Genomic DNA, 19,580 nt, shown 5'->3' with positions numbered 1-19,580 from the left:
ATCGGGTAAACTGATTGGAGGTGTGAACACCTCAAACATCGTTCCCGGGCAGCAGATTGAGCTGTCCCAATGCCAATCATTCTGTATGGGGACGAGAGACGGCAGCAGCCTTTGCTCCTTCCCATACTGTGGAGGTGATCGCTGCACGTTAATGCAGCACTTCACCTTCTCTTAACAAGCAGCTGAGTGTTGGGAAGGAACTCTTTCTTCTTGACAATCGGCTTCACCTTGCCTGGTGTAAATGCACCTTAAAGGGGTATTCCGGTTGTTTGAAGTTATTCCCTGTCCACGAGATAGGGGATAATTATTAGGTCAGTTTTCAATGGCCGACTTCTACTGGTACATTTCCCCTGATGTGGCTGCTGCAGGACGGATATATCGTCGGATGTTGCTTCCTCCAGGGGTTACAACTGGGCAACCATGGTTAGAAAAGCCAAAAGTGGTGTCTTAGTGAGAAAACTCCTTTAATATTCATTGTTGTGGTCAAATACCTGAGAACTGAACCATCTCTCAATATATGGTGACAAGCTCTGGCCTGAGGTGACATCTTTGTGTCAGGATTTCCGCAATGAAGCCAAACGCTGCAGATATCCTGTCAGCCCTGGCAAGTGGTCTATGCCAGCGATTCACAGACTGCCCAGCTGAGAGCCCTGAGGGCATCACAGGCGCTTTCCAAAGTTAGGACACTTTTAGATGGGCAATGCTAAACTTGTCGGTGTTCTGGCCGGTAGATGAGTTATAAGTGGACTGCATATGGATGGCGTCCTTATGCAGTCTGTTTTTCTTGCAGACCTATTTACTCAAGTGAATGGGGGTCATTTATTAAGACATTATTTTATTTTTTATTCTTTTATATTCCCTTTACGCTGGGGTTGCTGTCGGGTGGGGATTAGCGGGAGGAGGTGTGGCCTCACACAGTCTATGAAAAGGATGAAAGAGTGATTTCCATAAACTGACACGTTTCGACCAATTCAGGTCTTAGTCATAGAATAAAATATACTGACTAAAAGGCCTCTTGCATGCGAACGTTGTGTTCCCGTATTGCGGGTCGGCAATACACTGGCACCGGTCCGTGTGCACTCCACATCACGGATGCTGACATCACAGAGACGCGGAACGGACGCACGGATCAGAAGCCTGGTGTTTCTGTCCGTGGCTCTGCAATGCAAGAAAATAGATGCGGACGGATGACGGATCCATTCAAGTTGAGTGGGTCTCGATCCGTCCCGGCCGCCGCAAGGATGTTGCTCATGCATTGGGGACCGCAAATTGCGGTCTCCAATGCACGGAATGGAGGCACAACGATCGTGTGCAAGAGGCCTAAACCTGTGGTATATAGGTGGAGGAAGAGGCTGTGGAGTAGGTGAGCTACACATGTGATGAAATTAAATCACAGCAGAGATTAACCATGTATATGCCGACACCAAACACTTCAACCATGCTTTAAAAGAATGATATATTATATACTGAACTATGTACTAATACCTTGCCAATATATATCGGCAAGGTATTAGTTCTATAGTGTATATACTTTATTCTGGAACAAAAGTAAAAATAGAAATATGTAAATATAAATTATATTATGTATGATCACTTGATGCAAATGTGGACATGTTATTTAGTAATGTAAGAGATGAGCAGAGCAAAAAAATGATGGTATTAAGTGTAAAAATCCATTATGTTTCTCTTTCTAATAAAATTTAACTAAAATCGCCCCCTCTTCTATTTGGCCTAACTTTTTCTATGTTACGTTGATGGAGTTTAATTTTTCCATCATGTTTTTCCACAAAATGCTTGGAAGCACCAGAAATGTTGCGGTTTTTATTTTAATTTTCTAGATCATTCACATGTTCCAAGAACAACTTTTTTAATTGTCTTTCAGGCTGGGTTCATACCTGAGCGTTTTACAGCGCGTTCCTACGCGCTATAAAACGCTCAACAGGCAAGAACCAATGATTCCCTATGGGAATGGTTCTCACCTGAGCGTTTTACAGCTTGTACGATCGCGCTGTAAAACGCCCGACGCCCCAAGAAGTACATGAGCTTCTTTGGGGCGTCTTGTCGCGCGTTCCCGTACATAGACTTTAGCGGGAAAGCGCGACAATGGGCGTTCGCTTGTCTCTGTATGCGCGATTGCAAACGCCCGTACAATCGCGCATACAGAGCGTACATTCAAGTACGCTCAGGTCTGAACCCAGCGTTAGTGCTTCCTATGTAATGTAACTGACACACAGTGCAGGTGATCATATAAACTACTCCTCCGGTGTAACAATTTTATATATTCTTTTATTGGGTAAGTTTTAGAATGATTTGAATCCATAAACCTTTTTTTTCCTGATTGTATGTGGGTACACGTTTTACAAGGGTGCATAGAAGCCTGTATGTTGTAACCAGATAGTATTCCTGCATGTGGTTTTCAAGTCACGTGGTGCTACTTTTTGTCCCAATGTAGGTGCTTTTCTGTAGTCTATCTTACAACCTACCACTGGAATATGTTGCAACTATTATCCACTTAGAGAATAGGCAAATATTTAGAAACTAAAATTCGTATTTGAAAAAATAGTGTACTGTATTGTGATGTGTAAATTGACATAAGTGTTCATTTGAGATATATATTTATTATTAATTTTATATATTTTTTTTGTTGCTAATTGACTTTTGTGGCTTTTGATTAACCTGTGCCTCCGCTGTACTTAACATCCATTTAGGGTATGCCCTTTGTGGCAATTTTTGGTGAATAGGAGTTTATTTCTCATTCGGAGAGTTAACTGGATTTTATCCATTTTTAAACGCACTTAATACATAATATAGAAAAATAATAAAAAACTAAAGGAGGACAATGCCAGAGATAAACAGTACAATACCATGTGAGTGTCAGAAAATTCTGCAATGATAGCTGACAGCAGAAGGTAAATAAACAACAATCAAATGGACCAAATGCTTAAAGGTATCTCAACACAAGATACTAAACCTTGATGTAATATGAGACTAACCAATGAGCATATGAAGCATAAACAATGCAAAAGAACTAACAAGAAAGAACAACAAAAATAAAGGTGGATAATAAGAGAAAAGGGGAGTGGAGAGGGAAGGGAAGACCAAGGATAGGGAGTCTGTCTAAAAAGTCCGGTATGTTCCAGAAATACAAAAGGAATCCTAAGGACTCCATATCGTGAATAATGTGTTTGTTGGTACAGAGCTTCTGTACTGCAATTGGATGGGTAAATTTAAGATTGTAACAATTGTCATTTAAATACGACACAAAAGATGGGATGGCAGACACATCTCCCTGTGAAATAAATAGCAGATTATCGATGTATCTGCCAAACCATCTTAAATTTAGCTATTCAGTGCACACAGAAGAAATTGTATTTTTGAATAAAAAATTGATGGGAATCAATAATCTAACTATTGCCCCTGTAACGTCATACTTCCCTACTTCGTGAGATTTCCCTACCCTCCTCACTTCTGGTCGCACCGGACTTGACGTGAGGATGCGTGCAGCGCCGCGCAGGTGCACAACGGCGGTTATGGGCCAGTGCGCAGGCGCGGTGATCGGATGGATGTTCTCAGCTGGACACCGGCCGACACTGCGCATGCGCCGGGAGCCTCACCAGCGGTTAGGAAAGGGAAAAATTACTTACGGGCCAGTGGTTTTTCCCTACCCTAACCGCATGAGCAGTGTCGGCCGGTGTCCAGCTGAGAACATCCATCCGATCACCGCCCCTTCGCACTGGCCTATAATTTTTCCCTACCCTAACCGCCAGCGAGGCTCCCTGCACATGCGCACTCTGCTGTGAAATTTCCCTAACCTGTCGTTGTGCGCCTGCGCAGCGCTGCAGGCTTCCGGCGCATGCGCACTTTGCTGTAAAATTTCCCTAACCCATCGTTGTGTGCCTGCGCGGCGCTGCACACCTCGTCATGTTCAGTGCGACCAGAAGTGACGAGGGTAGGGAAATCTCACGAAGTAGAGAAGTATAACGTTACACCCCCACTAGGGATGAGCGAATCGACTTCCGATGAAACATCCTAAGTCTATTCGCATAAAACTTTGTTCTAATACTGTACGTATTAGAATGTATTGGCTCCGATGAGCCAAAGTTATTGCTTTGCGAGACTTCGCGCAATAACTTAATTTGTACTGTAAAAAAAACATTTCCTGAACTCGGGTTCAGTTCCAAGTGGTAGCAATAACTTCGGCTCATCGGAACCAATACATTCTAATACTGTACTGAGCTCCTGCTCCGTATAGTATTAGAACAAAGATTTATGCAAATCGATTTTGGATGTTTCATCCAAAGTCGATTCGCTCATCCCTAGCCACCACCAAACCCACTCCAGGAAATACCATTTTACATGGCAGAACTAACCATCCACATTACACATTAAAAGCAATCCCAGTGGGTGAAACGACACGCATGAAGCGCAATTGCCGTACAGAAGCTCTGTACCAACAAGAAATTCATATTATTCACCAAAGATTGTCACAAAGGGCATACCCTAAATGGATGTTAAGTACAGCGGAGGCACAAGTTAATCAAAAACCACAGAGTCAATTGTTAACCCAAAAATATTAAAATACAGCCCACTATTTTTTTTTTTCAAATACGAACTTTGGTTTATAAATATTTACCTACTTTCCTCATAGATAATACGTTGCAACATGTTCTGGCGGAAGGTTGTAAAATAGTCTACAGAAAAACACCAACACATTGTGACAAAATGTAGCACTAAGGCCTCATGCACATGACCGTTGTGTGTTTTGCGCAAAACACGGATGGCGTCCATGTGCATTCCGCAAATTGCGGAACGGCACGGACAGCCTTTAAAATAACTGACTATTCTTGTCCGCAAAGCACGGACAGGAATAGGACAGGATATATATATAGATAGATAGATAGATATAGAGATGGAGAGATGGAGAGAGATGGAGATATATATATATATATATATATATATATATATATATATATATATATATATATATATATATATATATATATATATATATATATATATATATATATATATATATATATATATATATACATATCTATAATTTTTTTTTTTGTGGACCAAAACGGCCGTGTGCATGAGGCCTAAGTGACTTGGAAAACCGCATGCAGGAATACTACCTGGTTACAACATACAGGCTTCTAAAACGTGTACCTACATACAATCAGGAAAAAATCTTATGGATTCAGATTCTGAAACTTATAAATGAACAAAAATAACGTAATTTACGTACCCCTTAGAAATAAAAATTACTGTCTACAGGAATGTTTAAAAAGCAAAACAATTAAAGTTTGATTATAACTAGAGATGAGCGACAAAGTGGAATTCGATCCGATTTTCAGGAAAAATTTGATTCGCCTCCCAATTTCCTCACGCTTCGTGGTAACGAATCGCATAAAAAAAAATGGCTGCTGCATGTGTTAGGACTTGGAGCAAAGAACTCTGGGAACGAGGGATCACCCATAATGCCATGCATGCAGCCAATCAGCAGCCAGACAGCCTTGTGGTGTCACAGCTCTATAAATAGCCTCAGCCATCTTGGATTCAGCCATTTTTCAGTGTACTTAGTGCAGGGAGAGATGTCAGCAGGCGCTAGGAACAGTTCTAGGAAAGACTTGAAAACGTATATTTTGCTCAATAGCAGTTCAGGGAAAGCGCATTAGAAGTGTAGGGAAATGATAGGGAGGAATTATTACACAGCATTAAACCAGAACAGGGTTCAGTAGGGGAGTTTACAGCCTGGGTAATAGGAACAATCCTATTACACCTTGCTGCACTGACTGGGGACCCGAATTGCCATTATACAGATCTGTAATTCCAGCAAACCGTTCTTGTATTGGGGTGCAAGTGCTGTCCTCTGTATAGTCTACTCCCCTCCCTCCTTTGCATTCTTGCTTCACTCTTCATCTCAGCCACATGTATTCTGTTAGCTGCTCACAGCATGATTTTTTGACCTATCCATTTGTTCATCAGTGTATGCATAGTTTGGAATAAACTTCTTCACGCTCTACAAGGTGTCTTTTGGATCGAGTCACTATCAGCCAATTCAACTAAGTTTGATGGTTACTGCTATCTCATCACAACTGTAAGTTACAGAGATCACACTTTTAATGCTTAGATTGGAGAGGCAGAACAGGAGTTGCAGCGAGAGGCCTGAGCTCCCGGTGTCATCTAGCGGTCGTGTCTTCACCAGCAACCCAGCGGTTCTTGAATGGTTGACTTGGTCATCCACTTCATCCCAAGTGACATCAGACAACCCCAGCCAAGAGTCAGTGGGTTCGTCAGACAACCCTTAGTTGGCATGGCCCAGGAGCAGACCCTGTTCCCTCACCTGTCCTCAACCTGCCTCCTGTCCTTTTCTGTTCCCTCAGCCAGAGAAGTATTTTATACTGTGGGCTCAGCTCTACTATACAGCAAGGACGAGCTACTAGAGGACAGTTGGCAGCTAGTGGCCAGCCAAGATGTGGAGGACAAATCCTCTGGTAGGCGGGCAAGTAGTGATAAGGAGAGTGACGTGGGAGCTGGTGTTGTGAGCGGTCAGGGTCCTGACCCAGAGACCGTTGAGGACAGACAACGGGACGAACATGGTGTCGGCGCTGCGTCAAGGAGGGCTGAGCCATGCGCTCTGCATGGCACACGTGTTCAATCTGGTTGTCAAGTGGTTCCTGAAGTCTTCCACCCATCTGCAAGACATCCTAAAAATGACCAGGAACCTTTGCATGTACTTCAGCCACTCATACACCACAAAGCACACACTCTCTTTGAGCTGCAGCGGCAGAACGACATCCCCCAACATAGGCTGATATGCAACGTTTCCACCCGTTGGAATTCTACCCTTCATATGTTGGACAGACTATATGAACAGAGAGGCCATAAACGATTTCTTCATGATCCAAGCGGACAGGAGTACTCCCCTGTGTAACTACGATGTCAGCCAGTGGCAGCTCATGCATGACACCTGGCGTTTGCTCAGGCCCTTTGAGGAGGCCACGTTATTTGTCAGTCGCCAGGACTAGGGGTTTGAACAACGTTATTCCACTGCATCATGTCCTGGAATAGATGCTGGTCAGGGGACTGAAGACGTGGCGCCTAGATCTCATGGCCACATGAGACTTGTGGGGGCTGAACTGGAGGAGGAGGACATTGGAGCACAAGCAATGTGTAGCGAAATGGGTGGCTTTTCTACACAGGTTGACAGGAGATCAGGAGCAGCCAGAGGAGTTACAGGGTGATGAGGACGACTAGGCAGAGGACCCTGACACACGGTGGCAGTATGCAGTGGAGATGGAGGCAGGGAGTCCCTCCGAGTTACTTGCACAAATTGCCCGATGCATGCTCATTTGCTTGCATAGTGACAGCCGAATTGTCGCCATTCAGCAGAGGGATGACTTCTGGTTCTCCACCTGTGGCCTCCTGATGCTGATTCTGCCACCTCCATGCTGTTATTTTGGCACTCTATGGTCTCCTCATGCTGCTGCTGCTGCCACCTCCAGACTCTGTCATTGGGCCACACTGTGGTCTCCTCATGCTGCTTCCATCTCACCACTACGTCATAGGGCCACTCTGTGGACTTCTCATGCTGTTCCCACTTCATGACTTGGCCACTATTTTGCCCGTCGGCCTGGCTGACATCATCATTTTTGACCCTTCTGATCTGTAAGGAGGAAGGAAAAATGAGACTCGCAACGGATCCTGTTTATGTAACAGCAGTAAGGCCTGCACGACATGGTCCCTATTTTGCATCAGAATTGGCTCATGATTTGGTAGCTAAAAGCAGGAGTGGGTACAAAACACAGAAAACATGTAAATATTCCATTCACGTGTGATCTCTGTTTTGGATCCGCTCCAGTTTTTTGGGGGTTTTAGCAATACTGATGGATTACTGACCAAATGCTGACTGAGTGAAGGCGGATTCTCCACAGACTGGATCAGTTTTTTAGGGGTTATTGTTCTGACGGATCAGAGGAAAGGCAAAATAATCTGTGACGTCAACACAAACTTGCTGCTGACACCCTCTGTTGGGGAGGCTCTACTTGTATAAGCGTTTAATAGAATAGGTTCTGTAGACATCTGATGACTGTGTAAAAGTAGTGCGTGTCTTCTTGACTCTAACATTGACCTGTAAGGCTGACTTCACACTTGAGTTATTTGGTCAGTTTTGGCCCCGTAACTGCCCAAATAAGTGAAGTGTGCAGTGATTCTAAGAGCGACGCCTGTCATCTGCTTGTTATACTGACGCACAGTATTGCTTCACTACCACAGCAGACTTCCTATGCGTGTTACTGCAAGGCACTGCACACCACTATAAAGGCTCTCTGCAGCCAGGAAACAGAAGTTTTTTGTTTTGTTTGTTTTTTTTTTTAAGCGATTCGCCGCGAAATAATTAGAGATGAGCGAATTTCTATAAAATTCTATTCGATCCAAATTTAAACTTATTAAAAATATGGCGGGAACTTGGCCCGGATAATCGGGTCTATCAGGCAGAAAAATTGCTGAGGGTTTCGGTGGGATATCTATATTACCACAATTGAATGACGTATCCACATCGAAATTGTTATGCATACACCCCCAGCTGAAACAAGCTAGTGATATACTGCTGCCAATAAGCTTAGCTGAACACAGTGTGTCAATATAAAGCTTTTTTTGTATCAACTGGTTGCTTCAATATTTGTAATCATAAGGCTATTTGAAAACAATGTGTACTTTTTGGGCAGCAGTACCCATAGGAGTATATGATGTAGAATAAAACATGTCAAGTGTATGGTGAAGTTGCACCAGCTAACCTAAAATATATGACGTTAGAGCAGTTGTACTATGTGACACCACTAAATACTGGGCAAAGTAGCTGCTACTCGCTTGACCCTTTTACTAGAGGATAGACTGTTTCGTCTTTATTAATCCACTAACATAGTGTACGTCATTAGTATGGGACCTATACAGTCGCCTAAAGAATTATTAGGAACACCATACTAATAAGGTGTTGGACCCCCTTTTGCCTTCAGAACTGCCTTAATTCTACGTGGCATTGATTCAACAAGGTGCTGATAGCATTCTTTAGAAATGTTGGCCCATATTGATAGGATAGCATCTTGCAGTTGATGGAGATTTGAGGGATGCACATCCAGGGCACGAAGCTCCCGTTCCACCACATCCCAAAGATGCTCTATTGGGTTGAGATCTCGTGACCGTGGGGGCTATTTTAGTACAGTGAATTCATTGTCATGTTCAAGAAACCAATTTGAAATGATTTGAGCTTTGTGACATGGTGCATTATGCTGCTGGAAGTAGCCATCAGAGAATAGGTACATAGTGGTCATGAAGGGATGGACATGGTCAGAAACAATGCTCATGTAGCCCGTGGCATTTAAACGATGGCCAATTGGCAATAAGGGGCCTAAAGTGTGCCCAGAAAACATCCCCCACACAATACCACCACCAGCCTGCACAGTGGTAACAAGGCATGATGGATACATGTTCTCATTCTGTTTACGCCAAATTTGGACTCTACCATTTGAATGTCTCAACAGAAATCGAGACTCATCAGACCAGGCAACATTTTTCCAGTCTTCAGCAGTCCAATTTTGGTGAGCTCGTGCAAATTTTAGCCTCTTTTTCCTATTTGTAGTGGAGATGAGTGGTACCCGGTGAGGCCTTCTGCTGTTGTAGCCCACCTTTCTTGCCCATTCTGACATTCAGTTTGGAGTTCAGGAGGTTGTCTTGACCAGGACCACAACCCTACATGCATTGAAGCAACTGCCATGTGATTGGTTGACTAGATTATTGCATTAATGAGAAATAGAACAGGTGTTCCTAATAATTCTTTAGGTGAGTGTATTTCAACAATAGGATGAGCCTATTATAGAACAAGCGCTGCTGCCTTGTCACTAATCTGACCGTTTAACACCCCCGACCCCCTTTTCTACATGTTTCGCCAGTTAAGGGCTCATCAAGAGCGGGGAAACCACAAGGTGAGAGACAAACAAACATAAATGGCCATCCACCTTGAGTGATGAGGCAGTGGCACTGGGGCTTGTGTGGCCATGAAGCGGCCGCCAAATTCAGCTTGCTAAATAGAGGGAACCCCCACCCCTTGTGCCAATCCAACTCGCAAACCAACCAACCAAACCCTGTATCCTACATTGGTTTTCTCCAGTAGGTCAATACACTCAGATGTAATGGCAGGGATCTATTGGTGGTATTGAAATGTAGGAAATGGCATCAGCACCTTGAAGGAATAAATCAGCTAGCCGATTTATTACTTCAAGGTGCTGATGCCATTTCCCGATTATCCAAATAAATCCGTTATCCTGCATACAGACCCTGGGATCCAACAGTGTTTCACGGTTTATGGCTACGGGGTGTTGGTATGTCCTAGCCAATATACGTTGTGGGTACCCCCTGTTGTAAAAGCTCCTTTTGAAGATCACTAGCTGCCATCCTGAAATCTGAAACCTTAGCAATTTCACCATAATTTTAGTTATTGTCCCTTGGGAATGCACTTTTTAAGTATCCCACTGTAACAGACTATTGGTGGCCGTGTCTTTCCGGAACAGACATGTCTTCACCCTACCATCTTGGTCCCTGAATATGGTCAGGTCCAAGAACGTAATTTGTGTGGTATGGATCTCTGATGTAAAATTCAGGTAGGCCATGAATATATTGAAGTCCTCCACACTACTAGACCAAAGAATTAAAACGTCGATATAATGTACCCATAGACTAATGTCTACATTGATACATGGGTATCGTCCAAGAAGACCACCTCATGGTCCCACCAGCCTAAGTAGAGGTTGGCGTACGTAGGCGCACAGGGGCTCCCCATCAACACCCCCCTGAGCTTGTGGTAGATACGATGGTCAAAGCGGAACATGTTGTGCTCCAGTGTAAATTGCAATAGTTTTATATGATCACCTGCACTATGTGTCAGTTACATTACATAGGAAGCACTAAAAGAAAATGTAAAAAAGTGGTTCTTGATATTATCTAATGTATTCCCTTGGACTGCAGCAGGGTGGTAAATCAATCTGTAGCAAAAGAAAAAAAAATTGCACTGTAGCCATAGCCTTAAAGGGGTTGTCTGCTTTTTACTACTGATGACCTATCCTCAGTATAGATCATCAATATCGTATCGGCAGGGGTCTGACTCCCAGCACCCCCACGATTAGTTGTTTGAAGAGAAGGCAGCGTTCATAGGAGCGCTGCCTTATCTGCACTATTTACCTGCTCACTGCAGCAATTGCAGTGAGAAGCAGGTGTAATTACAAGTATGTCATCCCCATTTACTTCTATGGGACAGCTCTGTAGTATTAACTTAAACAGACAGAACTGTGCCATAAACGTGAATGGGGACGACATGCTTGTAATTTCACCTGGTCACCGCTGAAATTGATGCGGTGAGCAGGTAAACACAGCAGAGAAGGCAGCAATTATACTAGCGCTGCCTTATCTTAAAATAAATGATCGTCTGGGAATTGGACCCCTGCCGATCTGATCAACAGTAAAAAACAGACAACCCATTTAAGGTGGATTTACCCTACCTAATATTCGAGCAGATTACTGGGAATGAATGTACCTGCAAACACTCTTTCCCGACAATCTGCCTCTGTAAAGAGGCCACTGATACTTAATGAATGACCTAAACGCTAGTTCATCAGGTGATTCTGTCATTCATGCGGGCACACAAATTATTGTTTGTGGACAGCAGATCGCGTGCTGCCTAAACAACGATCTGCTGCGCAGAAACAATGCAGCTGTATGAGGACGAAGGATTGCAATAGCCATTCCTCATCTTCATACAGTGAAGGAGATCGCTGCATGTAAATGCATCAGTATCCTTCACTAAACCTGCAGATATTGTCACAGATGAACACTTCCTTCCCAACAATCGACTTTTACATCAGGAAGTGTAAATCCACCTTAAGGGTCCATTCACACGTCCGCAAAATGGGTCCGCATCTGTTCTGCAATTTTGCGGAACAGGTGCGGACCCATTCATTTTCAATAGGGCCAGAATGGGCAGTCCGCATTTGTGGATCTCCACTTCCGTTACGCAAAAAAAAAATAGAACATGTCCTATTCTTGTCCGCAATTGCAGACAAGAAAAATCATTTTCTATGGGAGTGCCGGCGATATGCAGTCCGCAAAATGCAGAACGCACATTGCCGGTGTCTGTGCGGATCCGTAAAACGCATACGGACGTGTGAATGGACCCTTAGTATCAATAGTCATCAGATAAGTTTTGATTTTCGGGAGCCCTTTTAGGCTGAGGTGACATTGCAGCCGCAAGTCTCAGAAAAGTTATGTGATCAAAACCTTTTGTGTGACGTAGAGCTGTAATTTGGCTATAAAAACCCACCCACCCACCCAAAATCCATCAGAACCTTTGTTACATTTGTGACTGGATTAAAGGGGTTATTCCTGTTTTGTAAAGGCATAGCATATTGTTAAAGAGGTTCTCCGCTTTTTTATATTGATGACCTATCTTCAGGATAGTTTCATCAATATCAAATTGGCGGGGGATTGACTTCTGGCATCCCCGACGATCAGCTGTTTGAAGAGAACGCAGCACTCGTACAAGCGCTGCCTTCTCTTCAGTTTACCCTCTCACCGTCGACATTGCAGTGGTGAGCAGTGTAATTACAACTCATCCATCCAAATTCACTTCCATGGGACTGCTCTGTCCTATTCACTTGAACGGCAAGGAGCAGTCCCTAAGGGGAATCTTTATTGAAAGGTGGTGTACTAGTGATTTAGCCTTTAGTTTCTCTTCAATGCTGAACCATTGCTGTGGCCACTTTATATATCTGTATATCCTATCAATTGACCATCACTTTATAGGATGAGAATAACACTAAGAGAGGCCTGTACATGCTCTTTCATGAACATCAAATGGTCACAGAAATGTGAACGAGACTTAAGGCTGGGGCTACACACAGATCTTGCAAAACTCTTTTTCCAGGAGTCAAAAATATGTCATGATCCCCATAATGCTCCGCTCCCTGCTGCACTCCATTTCACAGAAATTGGCTTGACTGCACATTCAGCCAGTCACTGACTGAGGAAGTTCACCGCTCTGACCATTGATTAGCTGAACAGGCTCCCAAGAACTGGAGATGAATCAGAACAGCACTGGCGGGCGATCAGGGAGGTGAGTAATTTTTTTTCTTTTTTTAACCCATTTTTGCCCTCTTTTTAAAGATTAAATAAATTATTCCCCTGGAAAACAACTTTCCTTCTTTAAATTCCTATTTCAAATTCTGGTTAGCTGAAGTTTGATTGTTTTTTGAGCAACCCATGATGACAAAATGCATGTACATTTATTGAGAGTATTAACTACGTTATAAACGGTTAAACTCTAATTCATGGCTGACGCACAAAACTGAACAAGAACATCAGATAATGTGAGGTGATAAACCAAAAACAATGCCCAGACACAATAAAAGGCACACTATAATATGAGCAACTCAAGCAGGAGGTCACCAGTCCTTTAAAATCTGCATGTGACCCAGCAGCTGGGGAGGTACATGATAGGGAACAGCACTTTGGAAGATCACAAGAGAGACCATCTCTTTCTAAGGACTTGTGCAGACCAGTATGTTTGGTCCGCATCCGGTACAAGCGGGCCCATTCATTTCAATTGGACCGAAAAAAGATTGGAAACTGCACACTGTGTGGTAACCGCATGTCCGTTCTGCAGCCCCCTATAAAAGATATGTCCTATTCTTGTCCGTTTTGTGGACAAGGATTAACTTTTCTATTGAAGTAAAGAAAATTGCAGTATGCACACAGCCAGGATCCGTGTTATGCAGCTCCACGTTTTGCGGCCCGCAAACACTTATGGCTGTATGCATGAGCCCTTACTCTGGGATCAATTAAAATTGTGGAATTTCCCCCTCCTTTCTTCAGCAAGTAGGAATCTTCTAACTTCCTGCTTGATGAATGAGTCATAAGATTACATAAAAGTATATTTTCAAGGCAGAAAAGTAAGTGTGGCAATTGCTTCCTCGACTGTTAATTTGTTAAGGTCCATACACACGTCTGCAAAATGGGTCCACATCCGTTCTGCAATTTTGCGGAACGGGTGCATATCTATTCATTTTCCATAGGGCTATATCTGCACTTTCGTTCCACGGCCCCGCAATAAAATAGAACATGTCCTATTGTTGTCCACAGCCATGGACAAGAAAAGGCATTTCTATCATAGTGATGGACATGTGCGGTCCGCAAGATGCGGAACGCACATGGCCGGTGTCCGTGTATTGCGGATCCGCAAAACAGTTGTGGACGTGTGAATGGACCCTTAATAGAAGAGTCTTCTTCACTGGAAAATATTAAGGATAGGTTTGTCAGAATTAGGTTTTTGTTAGCATACAAAGAATCTTTTCTAGTATAAGGTTCCTAAAATGTATTCCCCAGTACCTTAAGAGATCAGCATAGTTATTGAGAATAAAGTATAATTTTAAAATACTTTAGAAGCATCTTCCTTTTCTTTACTCCATAGTGCCTTATAGTTGCAATGGAGATATGTGGTTGAAGGTCAAACTTTGATTGCACTTAATGAGATCCCGGATAGGTCTTCCGATAAAAACAGAAGTTTCCTTAGACCTAGCACATACTTTTGTCAATGACTCTTGGTGCGGTGCCATCTTTTCCTTTCAAGCGTCAGGAGGAATCTCAGTAAGCTCCTGAGTAAGAAGTATGACAGACCAAATATATTTTTCTCAAGACTGACTAATCAGAGGCATAGCTAGCAGGGGTGCAGGAGAGGGGGTTGGCAGCCTGTGGCCAACATAGTGTTACACACCTGGGGAGGATTAGTGATCCCCTGGGGAGCAACAGTTTCAACTGTATTGGTGTTCACAGGACTGATACTTTTGAATCGGATCAGAGAAGTATATGTTCCCTGCCCTACCACTCTGTCTTGTAGGCCACTGGCTGCTTTAGGCTTGTGTCCTACAATATGCGAGGTCCAGGTAGAGAATGTAAGGTCCTGTCGCAATGACATCACCAAATCGCACTGGGATGTCATTTCAGGGACTCAGGTGCAACATTAGGGGATCATGGAGAGGTGAGTACAACTTTTAATATTTTTGTGGCATCTGTGTGCTGGCATAGGGTAATTATAATTGCCATACTACAGTCCTGATCAAAAGTTTATGACCACTTGAAAAATGGCAAAAAATCATATTATACATTGTTGGATCTTAGGGCTCTTTCACATCTGCGTTATAGTCTTCCGGCATAGAGTTCCGTCGTCGGGGCTCTATGCCGGAAGAATACTGATCAGGATTTTCCTAATGCATTCTGAATGGACAGTCCGTCCTTCAGGATGCATCAGGATGTCTTCCGTTCCGGAACGGAACGTTTTTTGGCCGCAGCAAATAGCGCAGCATGCTGCGCTTTTTGCTCCGGCCAAAAATCCGGAACACTTGCAGCAAGGCCGGATCCGGAATGAATGCCCATTGAAAGGCATTGATCCGGATCCGGCCTTAAGCTAAACGTCGTTTCGGCGCATTGCCGGATGCGACGTTTAGCTTTTTCTCAATGGTTACCATGGCTGCCGGGACGCGAAAGTCCTGGCAGCCATGGTAAAGTGCAGTGGGGAGCGGGGAGCAGCATACTTACCGTCCGTGCGGCTCCCGGGGCGCTCCAGAGTGACGTCAGGGCGCCCCAAGCGCATGGATCACGTGATCGCATGGACACATCATCCATGCGCATAGGGCGCTCTGACGTCATTCTGGAGCGCCCCGGGAGCCGCACGGATGGTAAGTATGCTGCTCCCCCGCTCCCCGCTCCTACTATGGCAACCAGGACTTTAATAGCGTCCTGGGTGCCATAGTAACACTGAAAGCATTTTGAAGACGGATCCATCTTCAAATGCTTTCAGTACACTTGCGTTTTTCCGGATCCGGTGTGTAATTCCGGCAAGTGGAGTACACGCCGGATCCGGACAACGCAAGTGTGAAAGAGGCCTAAACAAGGTTCCAAGTAGAGCTTCAACATGCAACAAGAAGAAATGAGAGTGAGACAAAACATTTTTTAAGCATTCAATTAATTTAAAATGGCGATTAAACTAAAACAGGCTGTTTTTCAGCTGATGCAAATTTTAAAAGGCCAAACCTGTGCAAAGATGTGGATTCATTGTCATTTTTTTTGTCAGGTAGTCACACGTTGGGATGGCAAAGGCAAAAAAACTCTCCCTTTTTGAACGTGGTCGGGTTGTTGAACTGTATAAGCAGGGTCTCTCACAGTGCGCCATTGCTGCTGAGGTGGGACGCAGTAAGACAGTCATTTGGAATTTCTTAAATGATCCTGAAGGTTAGGCCTCATGCACACGACCGTTGTCACACGACCGTGCTCACACGACCGTTGTCACACGACTGTGTTCTTTCAATGGGTCCGTGAAAGAACACAGATGCACACAAGATTGGCATCCGTGATCCGTGGCCGTAGGTTACTTTCATACAGACGATCCAAAGATCCGTCTGCATAAAAGCTTTTTCAGATCTAAGTTTTCACTTCGTGAAAACTCATATCCGACAGTATATTCTAACACAGAGGCGTTCCCATAGTGATGGGGACGCTTCTCGTTAGAATACACTACAAACTGTGTACATGACTGCCGCCTGGCAGCACCCGATCTCTTACAGGGGGCCGTGATCAGCACAATTAACCCCTTCAGGTGCGGCATCTGAAGGGGTTAATTGTACTATCATATCCCCCTGTAAGAGATCAGGGCTGCCAGGCAGCAGGGGGCAGACCCCCCCCCCCCCCTCCCCAGTTTGAATATCATTGGTGGCCAGTGCGGCCCCCCCCCCTCTATTGTAATAATTCGTTGGTGGCACAGTGTGCGCCCCCCCCCCCCATTCCCCCCTCTATTGTAATAATTCGTTGGTGGCACAGTGTGCGCCCCCCCCCCTATTGTAATAATTCGTTGGTGGCATAGTGTGCGCCCGCCCCCCCTTCCTCCCTCAATTGTAATAATTCGTTGGTGGCACAGTGTGCGCCCCCCCCCCCCCTCCCTCTATAGCATTAACAACATTGGTGGCCAGTGTGCGTCCTCCCATCTCCCCCCCCCCCCCCCCCCCCCCGATCATTGGTGGCAGCGGAGTTCCGATCGGAGTCCCAGTTTAATCGCTGGGGCTCCGATCGGTAACCATGGCAACCAGGACACCATTGCAGTCCTGGTTGCCATGGTTACTTAGCAATAGTACAATAGTAGAAGATTCATACTTACCTGCTGGCTGCTGCGATGTTCGTGTCCGGCCGGGAGCTTCACCTACTGGTAAGTGACAGGTCTGTGCGGCGCATTGCTAAATGAACTGTCACTTACCAGTAGGAGGAGCTCCCGGCCGGACACAGACATCGCAGCTCCCAGGTAAGTATGAATCTTTTACTATTGTACTATTGCTAAGTAACCATGGCAACCAGGGCTGCAGTAGCGTCCTGGTTGCCATGGTTACCGATCGGAGCCCCAGCGATTAAACTGGGACTCCGATCGGAACTCCGCTGCCACCAATGATCGGGGTGGGGGGAGATGGGAGGCCGCACACTGGCCACCAATGTTGTTAATGCTATAGAGGGAGGGGGGCCGATGGGGGGTGCACACTGTGCCACCAACAAATTATTACAATAGAGGGAGGAAGGGGTGGGGGGCCGATGGGGGGCGCACACTGTGCCACCAACAAATTATTACAATAGAGGGAGGAAGGGGTGGGGGGCGATGGGGGGCGCACACTGTGCCACCAACGAATTATTACAATAGAGGGAGGGGGGCTGATGGGGGGCGCACACTGTGCCACCAACCTATTACAATAGAGGGAGGGAGGGGGGGTCTGCCCCCTGCTGCCTGGCAGCCCTGATCTCTTACAGGGGGATATGATAGTACAATTAACCCCTTCAGGTGCGGCACCTGAGGGGTTAATTGCGCTGATCACGGCCCCCTGTAAGAGATCGGGTGCTGCCAGGCAGCAGGGGGCAGTCATGTACACAGTTTGTAGTATATTCTAACTAGAAGCGTCCCCATCACCATGGGAACGCCTCTGTGTTAGAATATACTGTCGGAAATGAGTTTTCACGATCTAACTCATATCCGACAGTATATTCTAACATAGAGGCGTTCCCATGGTGATGGGGACGCTTCAAGTTAAAATATACCATCGGATTGGAGAAAACTCCGATCCGATGGTATAAAAGGGACTCCAGACTTTACATTGAAATTCAATGGGGACGGATCAGTTTGAAATGGCACCATATTGTGTCAACGTCAAACGGATCCGTCCCCATTGACTTGCATTGTAATTCAGGGCGGATCCGTTTGGCTCCGCACGGCCAGGCGGACACCAAAACGACTTTTTTTTTCCATGTCCGTGGATCCTCCAAAAATCAAGGAAGACCCACGGACAAAAAAAACAGTCACGGATCACAGACCTACGGACCCCGTTTTTGCGGACCGTGAAAAAATACTGTCGTGTGCATGAGGCCTTATGGAACAAAAAAGTCAAGTGGAAGACCCAAAAAAATGTCATCAGTACTGAGCCGGAGGATCCAATTGGCTGTCCGTCAAGACACTGGATGATCCTCGACCCAAATTAAGGCCATTACTGGTGCTGACTGCAGCCCCATAACCATCAGACTGCATCTGAGACTGAAGGGCTTCAAAAACAAAAAAAAAGTCTTCAAAGACCTCGTCATCTTGAATGCCACAGAACTGCTCGTTTGGACTTTGCAAGAGAGCACCAAACATGAGACATTCAAAGGTGGAAGAAAGTTTTATTCTCTGATGAGAAAAAAATGTAACCTTGATGGTCCTAATGGTTTCCAACGTTGCTGGCATGACAAGCGGAGGGGGCGCCATAATGGTCTGGGGTGCTTTTTCCTTCAGTGGAACAATGGAGCTTCAGGAAGTGCAGGGGCATCAAATGGCCGCTGGCTATGTCCAGATGTTGCAGAGAGCATTCCTGATGACTGAGGGCCCTTGTCTGTCTAGTAACGACGGTTTTTCAACAGGACAACGCTACAGTACACAATGCCCGCAGGACAAGGGACTTCTTCCAGGAGAATAACATCACTCTTTTGGCCCATCCTGCATGTTCCCCTGATCTAAATCCAATTGAGAACCTTTGGGGATGGATGGCAAGGGAAGTTTACAAAAATGGACAACAGTTCCAGACAGTAGATGGCCTTCGTGCGGCTGTCTTCACCACTTGGAGAAATGTTCCCACTCACCTCATGGAAACGCTTGCATCAAGCATGCCGAAACAAATTTTTGAAGTGATAAACAATAATGGCGGAGCTACTCATTACTGAGTTCATGTTTGGAAGTTGGATTTCTTTTTTTTTTTTTTTTTGGGGGGGGGGGGGGGTTGGAGGTGTGGTCCTAAACTTTTGATCAGCTGAAAAACTGCCTGTTTCAGTTTATTTATGGTTTTCATTAAATTGACTGCTCAAAAAATGTTCTCTCACTCCCATTTCTTCTTGTTGCATGTTAAAGCTCTACTTGGAACCTTGTTAAGATCCAGCCATGCTAAATATGATTTTTTTTGCCATTTTTCAAGTGATCTTAA

General features: G+C 44.9%; 1 protein-coding gene across 6 annotated transcripts in view; it reads left to right on the top strand.

The window, feature by feature from the left end:
• The window catches only part of B3GNT4 (UDP-GlcNAc:betaGal beta-1,3-N-acetylglucosaminyltransferase 4), a 34,761-nt gene that overhangs the window by 4,264 nt on the left and 10,917 nt on the right, over positions 1 to 19,580 (top strand). The gene's annotated exons all lie outside the window — the stretch shown is intronic.

Source organism: Bufo gargarizans, chromosome 1, assembly GCF_014858855.1.
Source record: "Bufo gargarizans isolate SCDJY-AF-19 chromosome 1, ASM1485885v1, whole genome shotgun sequence".
In the NCBI taxonomy this organism is placed as follows: Eukaryota; Metazoa; Chordata; class Amphibia; order Anura; family Bufonidae; genus Bufo; species Bufo gargarizans.
The sequence above is the reverse complement of the archived record's forward strand: the minus strand, read 5'-3'. Positions and strand labels throughout refer to the sequence as shown.